General features: G+C 47.7%; 1 protein-coding gene and 1 pseudogene across 1 annotated transcript in view; both read left to right on the top strand.

Annotated features, from left to right (window-relative positions):
• Positions 1–17,372, top strand: part of B4galnt3 (beta-1,4-N-acetyl-galactosaminyltransferase 3) — a 105,696-nt gene that overhangs the window by 33,128 nt on the left and 55,196 nt on the right. The window lies entirely within an intron of this gene.
• Positions 1,197–4,801, top strand: LOC121136956 (annotated as a pseudogene).

Genomic DNA, 17,372 nt, shown 5'->3' with positions numbered 1-17,372 from the left:
TTAGTCTGCCCTCAGAGAGCTTAGGGTTTGCCCAAGGGAAAGAAGCCAAGCTCTACCCAGTGGAGCTGAAGTGGAGATGCTGAGCCCAGGGGCAGACCTTGGGGACAATAAGTTAGGAAGGCCCAAGAAGGGAGTTCAGGGGAGCATGGGGAATTTACAGCTGGGTAGTATAAGAAGATTGAGATTGTGGCCGTGTGGCCTCATCGGCTGGCTCTCCCCAGGTCTCCACTTACAGGTTGTGATCCAGTCTGCCTCAGTGGTTCTTCTCTGAAAGGTTTCCCCATGTTCCGTTCTGCAGTGGCTTGTTAGGCTCAGTTTTCAGCCAGGAGCACCTGAGCTCGGCAGGAGGATGTGAGCATCAGAAGTGGCAAAGTCCAGAGTCAATATAATCCCTGTGGTGCCCGTGCCCACTCTCAAGGGTCAGAACTCTCTCTGGGGCATCAGTCAACCTCATTAGGCCACTCAGAGATGGTCCTGATTGACCAATAGAGGCAAGAAGATAGGCGGGGCTAGGAGAATGCTGGAGAGGCAAGAGGAGGAAAGAGTAACAGGTCAGACCCTTCTCCAGTAAGGTAAGACCACATGGAAATACTTAGATGAATAGAAATGGGTAAATAAATAAGAGAGCTAGCTAGTAAGAAGCCCTAGTCATTCAGCCAACATTTTATAATTAATATAGTGTCCGTGTGCTTATTTGGGACTAATCGACCAGGATGGAAAGAAACTTCAGCTACATGATCCTTAGGTGTGACCCATTTCATTATGTTCCTAAATATTGTGCCAGAATGACAATACAAACTGCCTCCTATTATCCAGTGGCATAAACCTTAAAATCAGGCAGCTTTTCAGAGAGTGAGGCCAGCTGTCCCCCCACCCCCCCAAGACAGGGCTTCTCAGTGTAGCCTTGACTGTCTTGGAACTCAGTAGACCAGGCTGGCCTCTAACTCACAGAGATCCGCCTGCCTCTGCCTTCCACGTGCTGGGATTAATGGTGTGTGCCACCACCATCTTGGCAGAGGGTGAGATTTTTGTGTCACATCCCACTACATGCAGAGTTAGTTATACAGGGAAAAGTACAGTAAGACCAAGTGGTCACACAAGGCCAACTTTTTTTTCTTTGAACACAATGGACTGAGTTTTATTAATATGCACACCAAATTATTGAATGGTGACTTCATGATGCTTTCCTCTTAAAGATGGCCCATGTAGGTACAAAAATGCAGAGATGTCTGCATAGGTGAGATGTTTGCTTGAGAGGACTCTTCAGCAGCAGTCTGACCTAGGCTTCACTATGTGTGGAGAGTGTGTGTTGACAGGCCGCTGTCCACACCAGTGGTGTTTAGAGCACGTCCTGACAAATGGGACAGTAGAGATCGTCTTCCGTGAAGGATGGGGCCACCAAGAGCTCCTCTGTCAGGAGGAGGTGGACAGGTGGTGCTGGCAACGGTGGCTGAAGTGGTGGAGGTGGTGGCCCTGCCTCCCTGAAAACACCCAGAGCGGGAGGGGCAATGTAAGAAAACAAAGTGGTTGTTTCCGTGCCCCAGGGAAGGGCGATGACCCTCACAGTGTCCCCCGTTCTTAGCCACAAGCTGGGGGACCCCATTCTTATATCTCTTAGCCATAAGCTGGGGGAGACAATCTCCTATACCTGGATCCCTTTCTATAAAGAGATCTTCCCACCTCATGCATAGGAAGTCTTGATTTTGTAAAGTATGGAGCAGATTGAAAGTTGTGGGGAAGAAAAAATTATGTCAGTAGAAGGAAGGAAGAAAGCCAGAGAAAGGATGGCCTGGGAAGGGAAAGTGCTCAGGAAAACAGTACAGGAGAGGGGACTTCTAGAGAAGGTTGTAGTGGCCTGTGGTCTGGGAGCACCCACACCCACGGCCATCCAAAAGCTGCCAGAGGCCTCGGTGGCGACTGCGGGTATGGAGTGGAGGAGGCGATTAAAGGGGCCGTCCAGTTCCAGCCAAAGACCTGTGGCGGCGGGAAGGGGAAGGAAGGTGGGCTGTGCTCGCGGTGGACGCTATGTGTGCCCAGTGCGAACTGATGTGCGCACAGGCTAGAATGCAGCGCAGAGCGTTAACGTTAAGTCAGCTTTTGAGATCCTGATTTTGGAAACTAATAAGCAGAGTGGGTTTGGAGTGCAACCCCGTCCTCGCCTAATCTCAAGCCACGTATTATAAAGTATATCCGTGTCATTTTCTTGTTGATTCCTGTCACATCTCGTGAAGTATGACTGGACACTAAACAGAAGCAGGTCACCCCATGGCTAGAAAGACGGCAGCAAGGGTGTCAGAGGCAAACGCAGGTCTGATTTCTAGATCCACAGTTCCACCTGCGTATAATCCCAGGTCATCAAGGGAGGGCCCACCCAGGCGCGGCTAGCATCTGCTACCCAGCAGCCTTCCTACGTGAACTCACTCTCTTCTAATCGCTGCATAGCTGCTGTTTACTCACTGCTTTATCCTGGTGGATAATACATCTATCACAGAAGTGCTAAATCTAGCCAATTAGCGTATTTGTGAGACCACGCCTTTTCTTTCTTTTCTTTTCTTCCTTCCTTCCTTCCTTTTTTCAGTTTAACACCAAACATCCACTCCTGGTAGAATATTCTTGAAGAATATTTGGAGTAGGGTATAGCTTAGTGATAGATTGCTTACAGGAGGCCCTGGATTACACACACACACACACACACACACACACACACACACACACACACACACTAATATAGTGACCGTGTTACTAAATCTTCTATTTCTTTTTTGTTTTGTTTTGATTTCAAGACAGGTTTTCTTTGCTTAGATTTGGCTGTCCTGAAACTTGCTCTGTAGATCATGTGGCCTCAACCTCACAGAGATCTGCCCGCCTCTGTCTATAGACTGCTGGGTTAAAGTGGTGCACCACCACCACCCACCTTTTCTGTTTCTTTTCGAGTGCTTTGTCCCCAAGCCCAGAATCCCCCTCCTTCTTCAAAAGCCCTCTGTGCACATGCAGTCTATAAGGAGCTCGCTTTCGGTGTCATGTAATGGCTGAATTATTCTGTCAGCTCTGAGGGCAACTTAATTTTGACTTTGTTTCTTGAACGGATTAATGTCTCATGAATGAATAAAAGGATGGATGAACACCAAGCTGATCTCACTTAAGGAAATGACAAATGGGGTGTGATGGTGATGGTGTACAACTTTAATCCCAGCACTTGGGAGGCAGAGGCAGACTGATCTCTGTGAGATTGAGGCCATTCTGTTCCACAGAACAAGTTTCAGGATAGCCAGAGCTACAAACAGAGAAACCCTGTTTTGGAAACAAACAAACAAGAAGTCGCTTATTTTGCACACCAAGCACAGTAGAAGCAGCCGTGGCTGACAATAGGAACTGTTGCTGTGGTGGCTGGAGGTCTCTGCTGGCCTGGACAGAGCAGCAGGCTTGGCTATGCAGCTGGGCATGGAGCCCCAGGTGGTGCTGGGTGTAGTGAAGAGCCTGCAGGCCCTGGGTGAGGTGACTGAGGCTGAGCATTGTTCCAAGTGCTGGGAGCTGACTGCTGAGGGTGAGGGGATTGCCCAGGAGTGCAGCCATGAGGCCCATGTGTCAAGGGCCTGGTGCAGAGTGAGCTCATGTCCAACAAGTGGATCCAAGAAGACAAGAGTGCATCAGAGGGGCCCTGGGTGTTCCAAGCGGCGGGTAGTGTAGAGGATGAGGTACAGATCCATTGCAGCTGGCCCAGGCAGGCCAGGCTGAGAGGCTGGCTGAAAAGGAAAGAAATGAGCTCAGAAAGAGGAAGCTGCTGCCTGAAGTGAGCCTGAAAACCTATGGGTGAGCAAAGACAGGACCTTCAGCACAAGTGTGTCCAAGCAGGAGGCAGAGCTAGGGCAGAGATGACCTCCAGCGGCTCCCGAAGGGACCACCAGCCTTTCAGGCCCTACAACTGTGTGTGCGCCCAGACAGTGGCCACCTTCTCCTCTGCTCACGGTCCTCTCCCAGTTCTCACAGATCTTCTGGAGATGAGATTCTCTGAGATGCCTGAGCACAACTTCATCGAGAGCTCCTGGAACTTGGATGAGCTCTTCCAGCCTCAGCAGCACCCAGCAAGTGACCAACATGACTCATTCTTCCTGCGAGATCTGGCTGAGGCCCTGCAGCTCCCAAGGGACTATGTCCAGCAGGTAAATGGGCCCAGTCTCATGGCAGCTATGCCTCACAGGACCGCAAGTTTATCTGGAAGCTAGATGAGGCCCAGCTCTCACCACAGAAGTGAGCGCCTGCACCCTCTGCTGCTTAGCCCAGAAGAAACCCTTCACACCAGCAAGCACTTCTCCACTGATTGTGTGCTCCAGAATGAGATACTAGATACCACATACCTGGCCAAGTTCCACCAGATCGAGGGGGGTGACAGCCAACCACGGACTCACCCTGGGTCACCTCATGGGCGTGCTGAGGGAGTTTTTCACTATGCCGGGAATCACCCAGTTGTGCTTGAAGCCATCCTACCACCTCTACACAGAGCCCAGCAAGGAAGTGTTCAGCTACCACCAAGCCTAAAGAATTGGGTAGATTGGGTAGAAGTTGGCAACTCAGGGATCCTTTGCCCTGCCCATGGGGTTCCCTGAGAATATGTCTGTTATGGTTAAACGATCCTGCTGCTCACTGAGGGACAGGGAGGAGAGGTGGCTAGAAGTTGGCAACTCAGGGATCCTTTGCCCTGCCCATGGGGTTCCCTGAGAATATGTCTGTTATGGTTAAACGATCCTGCTGCTCACTGAGGGACAGGGAGGAGAGGTGGCTAGCCCACCCTCAGAGAGTTTAGGGTCTGCCTGGGGAGAGGAGCCAAGCTCTACCCAGTGGAGCTGAAGTGGAGATGCTGAGCCCAGGGGCAGACCTTGGGGACAAGAGGGGAGTCCAGGGGACCATGGGGAATTTACAGCTGGGTAGTATAAGTAGATGAAATCATGGACCAGCTTCTCTGTGCTCCCATAGGACATTTGAACATGTGGCCTCAATGGCTCACTCTTCCCCGGGTCTCCACTGGTGGGTTGTGATCCAGTATGCCTCAGTGGTTCTTCTCTGAAAGTTTTCCCCATGTTCCATTCTGCAGTGGCTTGTTAGGCTCAGTTTTCAGCCAGGAACACCTGAGCTCGGCAGGAGGATGTGAGCATCAGAAGTGGCAAAGTCCAGAGTCAGATATAATCCCTGTGGTGCCCGTGCCCACTCTCAAGGATGAGAACTCTCTCTGGGGCATCAGTCAACCTCATTAGGCCACTCAGAGATGATCCTTAGGTGTGGCCCATTTCTTTATGTTCCTGAATAGTGTGCCAGAATGACAATACAAACTGCCTCCTATTATCTAGTGGCATGAACCTTAAAGAGGGTGAGGTCACCTCCCCCCCTCCCGAGACAGGGTTTCTCAGTGTAGCCTTGACTGTCCTGGAACTCAGTAGACCAGGCTGGCCTGGAGCTCACAGAGATCCTCCTGCCTCTGCCTCCCAAGTGCTGGGATTAATGGTGTGTGCCAGCACCACCCTGCAGAGGGTGAGATTTTTATGTCACACCCCACTACATGCAGAGTTAGTTATAGAGGAAAAAGTACAGTAAGACGAAGTGGTCACACAAGGGGTGCTTTTTTGTTTGTTTGTTTGTTTGTTTGTCTCAGCACGATAGACTGAGTTAATTTTATTAATATGCACATCAAATTATTGAATGGTGACTTCATGATGCTTTCCTCTTAAAGACGGCCCGTGCAGGTACAAAAATGCAGAGATGTCTGCGTAGGTGAGATGTTTGCTTGAGAGGACTCTTCAGCAGCAGTCTGACCTAGGCTTCACTATGTGTGGAGAGTGTGTGTTGACAGGCCGCTGTCCACACCAGTGGTGTTTAGAGCACGTCCTGACAAATGGGACAGTAGAGATCGTCTTCCGTGAAGGATGGGGCCACCAAGAGCTCCTCTGTCAGGAGGAGGTGGACAAGTGGTGCTGGCAACGGTGGCTGAAGTGGTGGAGGTGGTGGCCCTGCCTCCCTGAAAACACCCAGAGCGGGAGGGGCAATGTAAGAAAACAAAGTGGTTGTTTCCGTGCCCCAGGGAAGGGCGATGACCCTCACAGTGTCCCCCGTTCTTAGCCACAAGCTGGGGGACCCCATTCTTATATCTCTTAGCCATAAGCTGGGGAGACAATCTCCTATACCTGGATCCCTTTCTATAAAGAGATCTTCCCACCTCATGCATAGGAAGTCTTGATTTTGTAAAGTATGGAGCAGATTGAAAGTTGTGGGGAAGAAAAAATTATGTCAGTAGAAGGAAGGAAGAAAGCCAGAGAAAGGATGGCCTGGGAAGGGAAAGTGCTCAGGAAAACAGTACAGGAGAGGGGACTTCTAGAGAAGGTTGTAGTGGCCTGTGGTCTGGGAGCACCCACACCCACGGCCATCCAAAAGCTGCCAGAGGCCTCGGTGGCGACTGCGGGTATGGAGTGGAGGAGGCGATTAAAGGGGCCGTCCAGTTCCAGCCAAAGACCTGTGGCGGCGGGAAGGGGAAGGAAGGTGGGCTGTGCTCGCGGTGGACGCTATGTGTGCCCAGTGCGAACTGATGTGCGCACAGGCTAGAATGCAGCGCAGAGCGTTAACGTTAAGTCAGCTTTTGAGATCCTGATTTTGGAAACTAATAAGCAGAGTGGGTTTGGAGTGCAACCCCGTCCTCGCCTAATCTCAAGCCACGCATTATAAAGTATATCCGTGTCATTTTCTTGTTGATTCCTGTCACATCTCGTGAAGTATGACTGGACACTAAACAGAAGCAGGTCACCCCATGGCTAGAAAGACGGCAGCAAGGGTGTCAGAGGCAAACGCAGGTCTGATTTCTAGATCCACAGTTCCACCTGCGTATAATCCCAGGTCATCAAGGGAGGGCCCACCCAGGCGCGGCTAGCATCTGCTACCCAGCAGCCTTCCTACGTGAACTCACTCTCTTCTAATCGCTGCATAGCTGCTGTTTACTCACTGCTTTATCCTGGTGGATAATACATCTATCACAGAAGTGCTAAATCTAGCCAATTAGCGTATTTGTGAGACCACGCCTTTTCTTTCTTTTCTTTTCTTCCTTCCTTCCTTCCTTTTTTCAGTTTAACACCAAACATCCACTCCTGGTAGAATATTCTTGAAGAATATTTGGAGTAGGGTATAGCTTAGTGATAGATTGCTTACAGGAGGCCCTGGATTACACACACACACACACACACACACACACACACACACACACACACACTAATATAGTGACCGTGTTACTAAATCTTCTATTTCTTTTTTGTTTTGTTTTGATTTCAAGACAGGTTTTCTTTGCTTAGATTTGGCTGTCCTGAAACTTGCTCTGTAGATCATGTGGCCTCAACCTCACAGAGATCTGCCCGCCTCTGTCTATAGACTGCTGGGTTAAAGTGGTGCACCACCACCACCCACCTTTTCTGTTTCTTTTCGAGTGCTTTGTCCCCAAGCCCAGAATCCCCCTCCTTCTTCAAAAGCCCTCTGTGCACATGCAGTCTATAAGGAGCTCGCTTTCGGTGTCATGTAATGGCTGAATTATTCTGTCAGCTCTGAGGGCAACTTAATTTTGACTTTGTTTCTTGAACGGATTAATGTCTCATGAATGAATAAAAGGATGGATGAACACCAAGCTGATCTCACTTAAGGAAATGACAAATGGGGTGTGATGGTGATGGTGTACAACTTTAATCCCAGCACTTGGGGGACAGAGGCAGGTGTATTTCTGTTGGGTGCCAGCTTGCTTTACTGAGGGACTTAAAAAGCGGAAAAAGAAAAAAAAAGAGGGAGGTAATGATCCCAGCACAGGAAGACTGCTTGTGTAGCAGCACCTGGGTGGGTCTTCTCTTGATGGCCTGGGATTATAGGCAGATGGAACTGTAGCTCTCAGGACACCCTTTCTTCCGGTCTTCACCCTTCTGATTATACTGCCATTCCCGCCCTTCAGGGACGTTTTTCTTTCTCTTTCTCCCTCTCTTGGTTTTGTGTTTTGACTTTGAGAACTGCTCTGAATAAACCCCAAATCAAGATCTGGCTCTCGCTGAGATCTGTGTGGGTAGAGGTTTGTCCCTTTGTTTTCTTGGCTGCTGTAATTGCAGGCCTTCCTCAGGCTTTGTCCTGTTTCTGAGACTGCCCCCATGTGTGAGAGGTGTCTGCCTAGCATGCATCATTGTCATGGTGGGGAGTGCCCAAAGACCCTTGTTTCACATTACCCAGGCCTCGGATTGCAGTGAGATAGGGGTCTGAATGGGTCTGCCTCTCAAACTGTCCTGCGTCTGGATTGATCGGAAGAGAGAACAAAGATCTAAAGCAAAGCTGTGTGGAGTCTGGGTGGGGCTTCAGCCCTCTCCCATGAAGGGACCCAGATCAGACAAGCTGAGCTCTGCCACGGGCAGCCTCAGCCATCCTTTTCTCTCCTCTTCATTTGCATAGATTTGAGCCAGTTAGGCTTCAGCCTAAGCCCTTTTTAGAAACCAGACTGTAGCCCAGCTGTCTCTTTTTTTTCAAACCTCTAGAACGCTACGCTATGGGGCACAGCAGAGTAAACCCTGAGAAGATATAGCCCTGAGAAAGTCTGTGTGATTCCGTTTGTAGAGGTGGAGTGATTTTGAATATACTAGGGCTGCTTTGTTACTTTAAAGGAAGCCACGCGGGGTCTGTTAGCAACATGAGGGTTTTCATTTTTGTGTGCTGTAATCCTACCCCTGGAAAGGCTGAGGCAGGAAGATTGTGGGGTGTGTGGGCTACACAGAAGAGACCCTATCTCAAATGGAAAACCAAAAAAATAACAAATAAAAAAGAGAGCATAATATTTTCAGTGGCCCGTAAATGTCATCGGTTTTCCAGATAAAACAGGACCAGATCCCAAAGCTAGAAGATAATGAGGGCCCAAGCTAGAAGATAATGAGACTCCTGACTCCTAGCCTAGTGCTTTTTCAGTCATGGCAATGATGGGACATGACAGAATATTCCAATATTGATTCTTTTATATTTTTCTTTTCTTTTCTTCTACTTAAAAACATTTTTTAGGCCAGGCGGTGGTGATGCACGCCTTTAATCACAGCACTCGGGAGGCAGAGGCAGGTGGATCTCTGTGAGTTGGAGACCAGCCTGGTCTACCGAGTGAGTTCCAGGACAGGCTCCAAAACAATACAGAGAAACCCTGTCTCGAAAAACCAAAAAAAAAAAAAAAAAAAACCAAAAAACAAAAAACAAAAACAAAAAAACATTTTTTAGTCTAGGTATGGTGGCACATGCCTGTAGTCCCAAGCTCTCAGGGGTGGAGGCTTCCTTCCTTCCTTCCTTCCTTCCTTCCTTCCTTCCTTCCTTCCTTCCTTCCTTCCTTCCTCCCTCCCTCCCTCCCTCCCTCCCTCCCTCCCTCCCTCCCTCCCTCCTTCCCTCCCTCCCTTCCTCTCCCCTCCTCTTTCTCCCCTCCCCTCTCCATGCCTGCCAGGCTGGCCTGGAACTCACTGTGTAGACCAGCCTGGCCTTCAACTTTTGGTGATCTTCCTGTCTCTGCTTCCCCAATGTTTACAAGTGTGTACCCTCAATGCTGGCTTTCAAATTTTCTATGATTATATAACACATTATAGACATAGGTACATTTTGAAATAATTTTCACTTAAGAGTAATTTTATATTTATAAGGCATTACAGAGATAGCCTAGCCACAGAGGTCTTCCCTCCCAGTTTTCATATCATTTTACTTTAGGAGAATATTGATGGTCCAGTATCAGAGCACTAATATTAATTAAAATCAGGGTAGGGCTGAAGCTCAGTTGCTAGAGTGCTCGCCTAACATGCACCAAGTCCTAGGATGCATTCCTGGCTCACAATTCAGAGGTGGAGGCAGGAGGATTAAGCAGGGAGTCGAAGCTGGCTTGGGATATATCAGACCTTGTTTAAAAAAATTGAAGTCCACACCTGTTGTTTGGTTTGTTTTATCTCAGTGATGCTGGGGACTGAGCCAGGCCCTCCTACATGGAAAACGAGGGCTATGCCTACCACTTTTCTACACCCTGCCTGCCCTCTACTTACTTCATCTACTTATTTTTGAATAGTGTTTTGCCTGCATGAATGTCTTGCACCATATGTGTTCCTGGTGCCTCAAGAGGTCAGAAGAGGCCATTAGATCTCCTGGGACTGGAGTCACAGACAGTTGTGAACTGCCATGTGGGTGCTGGGAATTGAACCCAGGTCCTCTGGAAGAAGATGCAATGCTCTTAACATTTGCCATCTCTCCAGCTCTCCTCTCCCATATTTTATTTTGATTTTCTTTCCAATACTTTTTTTCTACTCCAGGATCTCATCCATTTAGTCATCATGATTCCCTGATGTTTCTCTTGGTTATGACAGCTTTTTGAAATTTATTTTCATTTTATGTGCATTGGTGTTTCGCCTGTGTGTATGTCTGTGTGTAGGTGTTGCAACCCCTAGAACTGGAGTTATAAGGCAGTCTTAAGTTGCATACAGGTGCTGGGAATTGAACCTGTGCTCTCTGGAAAAGCAGCTAGTGCTCGTCCAGCTCTGGTTGTGACAGTTTTAATTACTTGCTTAGTAGTTTCTCTTCTGCTATATATGGCAATTTTCCCCATATAACTGTTTTGAACCCCTCTGGGGTAGTGTATAAGATGTTTACTTGTGTGTCTCTGTGTGTGCTTTGTATGGACTGGAGGTGTGACCCAGAACTCATGTCTGCTAACTAGGCCAATGCTCTACCATGAACCACACACCAGTCCCTTACACATTTTAAATCAACTGTTATATTGTACTGAGGTGGGGTCTATGCCATCTTCCACTGCCCCTGGCAATAATAATAGTCCTTTCTATAAAATAATGATAATAATAAATAACAACAATAATAAAACCCAACAATAATTCCTATTGTAAAATAACAATAAGTAACAAGATAGTAAAAACAATAGTAATATCTACTAGAAAAGTATCACAGAGCCTAAGTGTTGTCTAGAGAGTTAGATGCTTCCTGTTGCTTGGTGCTTTGATGCTGTCACAGGGGGGATCTGATGTAGGTGATCCCACACAGCTCAGGGAAAGCATCTGGTGGCCTGAAGTACTGCTGTCGAACTCCACCTCACATAAGGACATGTCTTTAAGACTGTGTGGTTGAAACCCTTACTCATGAAAGCATTGGGCTTGTCCAGGAAAGCTCTGCAAAAGAAAAGAACTTGGTCTCAGTGTCCATTTAACAATGGGGCAGAACTGTGGCGTGTGGAACACTTCCAATTGCTGGCCGTCAGATGCTGAGGACGAAGGCCGAGGGCGTAGCTCTGCGTGCTTAGTGTGTGAGAGGACCCGGATTCAAACCGTAGTACTTTATTCCCATAAAGGGAAAGCAAAGCCTCTGGGGCCAGATGTGGTGGGTGGTTCAGGCTTTAATACCAGCAGAACCAGGCAGGTCTCTATGGGTTCAAGAACATCCTGGTCCACACCACATGAGTTTCAGGACAGCTGAGGCTGCATAGTGAGACCCTGACTCAAAAAAAAGAAGAGGGAGGAGGAAACTTCTTTCTGGTGGTCATTGTAACTAGAAGTGATCTGGGAAATGACTTACCAGAGGTCCATCCCAGGATAGCAGCTTGAATACAGTCGTTAGCTGACAGGACAGGAGAGGCCCACGCCCCAAGAGTCTTGCTAGACAGATGTTGTACAGAGGGAAGGTAGAACCTGGGTCTGATAATTTCTCTTACCCAACACAGAATTTCTGCCATGTCTTGCAGGTATTTGAACAAGGAGCATACCCAAGACAGTGCTTCCCCTCCAATACTTAAAAAGTTGATGAGCAGTTTGTCCTGAGGCCCTATTGGCCATGGCTGTAACTGAGCCTGCCCCCTTTTCAGAACACAGACCCCGTTTCCAAGGGGTGGTTAAGTTCACTGAACAAAAGGGCTGACAGCAGGGAAATACTTTGCAAAATGCAAATGCTTAATAATAAATGAGCATTAGAAGCTAGCCCGAGGCCGCTGTGTTCAAGGAAACCCATCTGCTGGAGTGGGACAGGAGACTATTTTCAGGGCAGGAGGGACTTGAGGCAACACAGAATGGTGAATGGGGCAGCCTCCTGAGGGATTTAAGTGGTACGGAAATGCAGATATAGAATTAGAGAAAGAGCAACAGCCTTGCGCAGGGACTCTTCACTCTCCCAAACGCTGATTTCATTGACCTAAATCAGGCCCCTGCTCCTATGTGCTGGGACCTATTTTAAGAGAGTCATAAATATACAGACTCGGAAGTGCCTGGTGAGGGGTGGCAAGAGGATGTGGTTGCACTCCAGGACAGAATCCGGCTCAGATCACACTCCCCGCCCCTGAATTCCAGGTGCCTGGAGGGATGGCACTGAGCTGGCATCCCTGAGTTTGCAAAGAGGTGCTGGGAGGCTGTTCTAAACAAAAGAGGTCACTGACTAAAGCATGGGTGGTGGGAGCTGAAAAGAAGGGGGCCCTAGGAACCTCTTCTCCATCACACTGCACTGGAATTGCCCACTTGTCTAGAGGCTTTCATTGGATCTGCTGCTACTGGCTTCCCAGGATCGAGACCTACTCCACACACTTGTGTTCCCTTCATTGCTCGAGAGTCCAGGCCAAGGTTATAGAGTCAAAAATATACTAATTTTTAGCTTAGAGAAATAATTCAGGCCCTTCTCCTTTTCAGGTAAGGTGAATGATGGGCTTTGATTGCCCAGGCTGGCCAGGGCATGCAACATGGTGTGTACGAGGCCTCTAACTCAAACCAGGTTTTGTCAGGGATAGAGCACTGTGAGAAACAGTGACGGGTGTTACTGGGTAGGACTGAGATGTGGCAGCGTTGGGAAGACCAGGGCTCTGGATAGCTTTGCACACTCAGAGCTGGTCTTGAAAAGTGCTCCAGCCCTTGCCCAGCATGTGAGACCCCTGGTTCCTTTGAAGCAGCAGGAATTTGATACGAGTTTGCCTGGCCTGCTATTTTTGCAAGAAATAAGAAAGCTTTTGTGTCAGTTCTTTGAGGAGGTAGTGTGGTCTTCCTTGGGGTAATATAGCTCAAGCGTGGAGAGGCAACTTTCCCCCAACTCCATGTTCCTCCAGTTTCTTCCTTCTGTGACCCGAGAAATACTTTGTGGAGGGGGGAGGGAGTCACCTGAGCCAAAAGGGACACAGCGTCATTCAAGAACAAGTCAGTCTCTAGTGAGATGTTTACACCAGCTCATACCCATGGGTGCAGTGTGAGTCATTTAATCTAATTGGTTTAATAAGTAAACGATCTGTGTACAAAGAGGAGGGGGTTGGGCAGAAGAGGGAGGTGCTCTGCTATCTACAAATCCTAAGGAGTCAACTTTGAAGAAACTTGTTGCCAGCTCTCTAGGGATCTGTGGTAATTCAGCTGGGGGTGGGGATGCTTTGGGAAGGAGGAAGAATGGAGACCTCAGTGTCCTGGTGGCGGAGAGGTTGGACAGGTTCTCAGTGCCCATCCTAGCAAAGAAAAAGGAATCATTCACTGAGGTATACAGTTCAGCAGGGCTGGGGGTGTGGCCCAGTGCTTAGTGGTAGAGCTCTCACCTATCAAGTGCACCTCCCTCCAAAGTATAATTCAGTGCAAATTTAATTTCAAAAGTTTTGTTTTTGTTTGCTCCGATAAGGAACCAAGTACACAGTTGTTATCACTCCATTTTCTCTCTGTCCTCTAGGACAGGCAACCACAAGACTTCTCTCTCTTTCTCATTTATTTATTTATTTTGGTTTTTCTTTTTTTGTTTTTTTGTTTTTTTGAGACAGGGTTTCTCTGTGGCTTTGGAGACTGTACTGGAACTAGCTCTTGTAGACCAGGCTGGTCTCAAACTCACAGAGATCCGCCTGCCTCTGCCTCTAATGCTGGGACTAAAGAAGTGTGCCACCAATGCCCGGCATCTCTCTCTTTTTTTTTAGTCTTTGGGAATTTGCTTGTTCTGAACATTTCCTATGAACAGCCCATGTAATAGGTGCCCCATTGTGTCTGGGTTTTCCCTCTCACTTAAACAATCGTGTTTTCTGGTTTACTGATGTAGCATGAGTCTCGCAGTATCCACAGGAGACTGGCTTCAGGACCTGTGGTGCCCTGAGGATACCCACATCCAGGGATGCTCCAGTTCCTCACATTCATGCAACCCAGCACATGCTCCTGTATACTAGAAGTTATCCTAGATGGCTTGTGGTATCTGGTATAGCATAAACATGATGTAAATAATTGTATATATATTATGATATTACATGCAGGTATATACTACATTTTGTTCCTTTTTCTTTTCTTTCTTTTTTTCAGGGGTTGGGGGGGGTAAGACATGGTTGCATTTAGCCCAGACTAGCCTGAGACTTACAGTGTAGCTCGAGGATGGCCTTGAACTTCCAACTCTCCTTCCTACCCCACTGTGCCCTGTTTATGGGTGCTGGGAATTGAACCCAGCACTAAGGATGTGCTAAAGAAGCACTCTGCAAGGTGAGCTGCGTCCCTAGCCCACTTTGTTTCCGTGTGTGTCTTTTTGTTTGTTTGTTTTGTCTTGTTTGGTTTCTAGAGACAAGGTTTCCGTGTGTGACAGCATCAACTTTCCTGGAACTTGCTCTGTAGACCAGGCTGGCCTCGAACTCACAGAAATCCACCTGCCTCTGCCTCCCAAGAGCTGGGATTAAAGGCGTGCGCCACCACTGCCCAGCTATTTGTTTTGTCTTTTGAGATAAACCTGGAACTCACTGTGTAGACCAGGCTGGCCTCAAACTCACAGAGATCCTCCTGCCTCTATCTCCCAGTGCTGGAGTTGAAAGTGTACACTACCACCCTGGTTCTATTTTGTTTGTTTGTTTTTTGAAACAGGGCTTCCCGATAGAACTTCATCTATCCTGAGCTCACTGTGTAACCTGGGCTGACCTTGAACCCACTCTCTGATCCTGTGGTCTATGTCTGTCTCCCAAGGGTCTTCATTAATTACTGATGGACATTAGGTTGTTTACAGTTTGGGGTTATCAGGACTGGCACTGCTCTGGTGTTTTGTTTTGTTTTTTGCTTTTTGTTTTGTTTTGTTATATATTGTTGGCCTAGAACTCAAGAACGATCTTCCTACCTCTGCCTTCAGAGGTTTGGCTGTTTTTCCTTTGTTTGAGGGTACTACTTTCTTCATATCTTTACCAATTGTCTTGTGTGTATGTGTGTGTGTGTGTGTGTGTGTGTGTGTGTGTGTGTGTGTGTGTGTGTGTGTGTGTGTGTGTATGTTCCTAGTGAATGTGAAGTGGTCCTTGCCAGTTAAAGTAGGAATATTGTTATTCTCATTTGTCGTAATCCCTTGTTCCAGGTGGGGAGAGAAATATGAATGGAGGAGAGCTGTATGATGCTGGATCCTCCAATCAGGTAGAGCGGGGGAAGGGCTGGTTCAGCTGGTCTCCTCCTGGGGCTGAGCGGGATGGTGAGTGGTGACGACTCAGACCCTCCCCCCATTAGTTCCTGGGGAGAAAAAATACACACTGAGTCAGGAGTCTGTTGAAACAGGATCTCAATTTATTCTAACAGGCAGGAACTTATATAGGACTGAGGTAAGGGATGGAAATCTTAGGATAGGTTAAGGTGAGATGTAACGGCCAATAATATTCCACCAAGCAGGCAGGGGGCAATCTTACATCAGGTCTGGTTGAGTCACCTCCATGTGGAGGTTACAGGTCAGAGACAGGTCGCCAAACTCTAGCCAGGCTCAGGAGATTTCACTGGGCCTCACATCTGAGCCCTAAACTCAAGTCAGGCTCAGGAGCTTACACTGGGCCTCACATCCAAGACTTTTTTTAGGCCCAACAGTATGACACAAACAGCAAAAGTGTACAACTGTTGAAAAGTGCTTATGATATGACTATTGAGGGGAACTGAGCAAGTTTCGGGATTACTGTGCCAGCTACTTTTTATGTCAGCATGACACAAGTCAGAGTCATCAGTGAGGAGGGAGGGAGCCTCTATTGAGAAAATGCCTCCATAAGATCTGTCTATAGGCAAGCAAGCCTGTAGGGCATGTTCTTAATTAATGATTGATAGAGGAGGGCCCAGCCCATTCTGGTTAAGGGCCATCCTTGGTCATGGGTTCTGGATTCTATAAGAAAGTAGGCTGAACAAGCCATGAACAGCATTAGTAGCAGCCTCTCAATGGCCTCTGCATCAGCTCCTGCCTCCAGGTTCCTGCCCTGTTTGAGTTCCTGGCCTGACTTTCTTCCATGATGAACAGTGATACAAATATTATAAAGTCATCTGTGTTTTGAATCTATTTTAATTATTTATTTATTTATTTATTTATTTATTTATTTATTTATTTATTTTGGTTTTTTTGAGACAGGGTTTCTCTGTGGCTTTGGAGGCTGTCCTGGAACTCCCTTGGTAGTCCAGGCTGGTCTCGAACTCACAGAGATCCGCCTGCCTCTGCCTCCCGAGTGCTGGGATTAAAGGCGTGCGCCACCAACGCCCGGCTTATTTTAATTTTTTTATTCCACTCATTTATTCACTGTGTATGCGTGTGTACAAGTCATGGGACACATATGGAGGTCAGAGGACAACTTGTGGGAGTCAGTTTTCTTCTTCCATCATGGGGATCGAACTCAGTTCTTCAGGCTTGGTGGCAAGTGCTTTTATTGTCTAAGCCATCCCATCTGCTAAAACATGCAAAATGATATAAATGATGATGATTTTTTTCAGTGTTTTGGGAAGCTGACATGCTGATGTCTGTGCATCAGTTCTAACATATGTGTGCCCTGTGACCCAAGAGCCTCACTTTGCAACTCAGTTTAGAAATCATAGCAGCTGCATGTGAACCACTGACTGAAGACAGTTAAATGGCCACTGGCTGAGAAGTACTTCACTCAGATGTGCCATAAAACTAGTTTCTGGTGTTAGGGGTTGGATCCAGAACTTGCACTCACTCAATAAGTGTTCTACCACCTAAGCTCAGTCACAGGTAACCAAGATTCTTCCAGAAAACTTTGCCACTCAAGAACTGAAAACCAGTAGCTCCAACATTCCTTGGGAGCTTTTTGGATGCCAGTTATGAGGTCTCTCACAGGTCATCAACTTCCCCTCAGTCCTTACTTCTAATGCTGGACATGGAACTCAGTCAAGGCTTCATGCATGCTGAGTAAGTGCCCCCCAAAGATAATGGACTTGGGATGTTGCCATTTACTAAGATGTATATCTTTGGGGGACCCAGGTTTAAAAGCAAATAATCAAGCTTGTTTTTTCTGAGTTACCACAGAGATGTTCACATAGGGATTGGGTAAATTTTAAAAAGTGCATATAAGGATAAGTCAGAGCCGGGCACTGGTGGCACACGCCTTTAATCCCAACACGCAGGAGGCAGAGGCAGGCGGA

The sequence above is a fragment of the Mesocricetus auratus genome, unplaced genomic scaffold (assembly GCF_017639785.1).
Source record: "Mesocricetus auratus isolate SY011 unplaced genomic scaffold, BCM_Maur_2.0 Super-Scaffold_100676, whole genome shotgun sequence".
Taxonomy (NCBI): Eukaryota; Metazoa; Chordata; class Mammalia; order Rodentia; family Cricetidae; genus Mesocricetus; species Mesocricetus auratus.
This window is presented reverse-complemented; position numbering and strand designations above follow the sequence as displayed.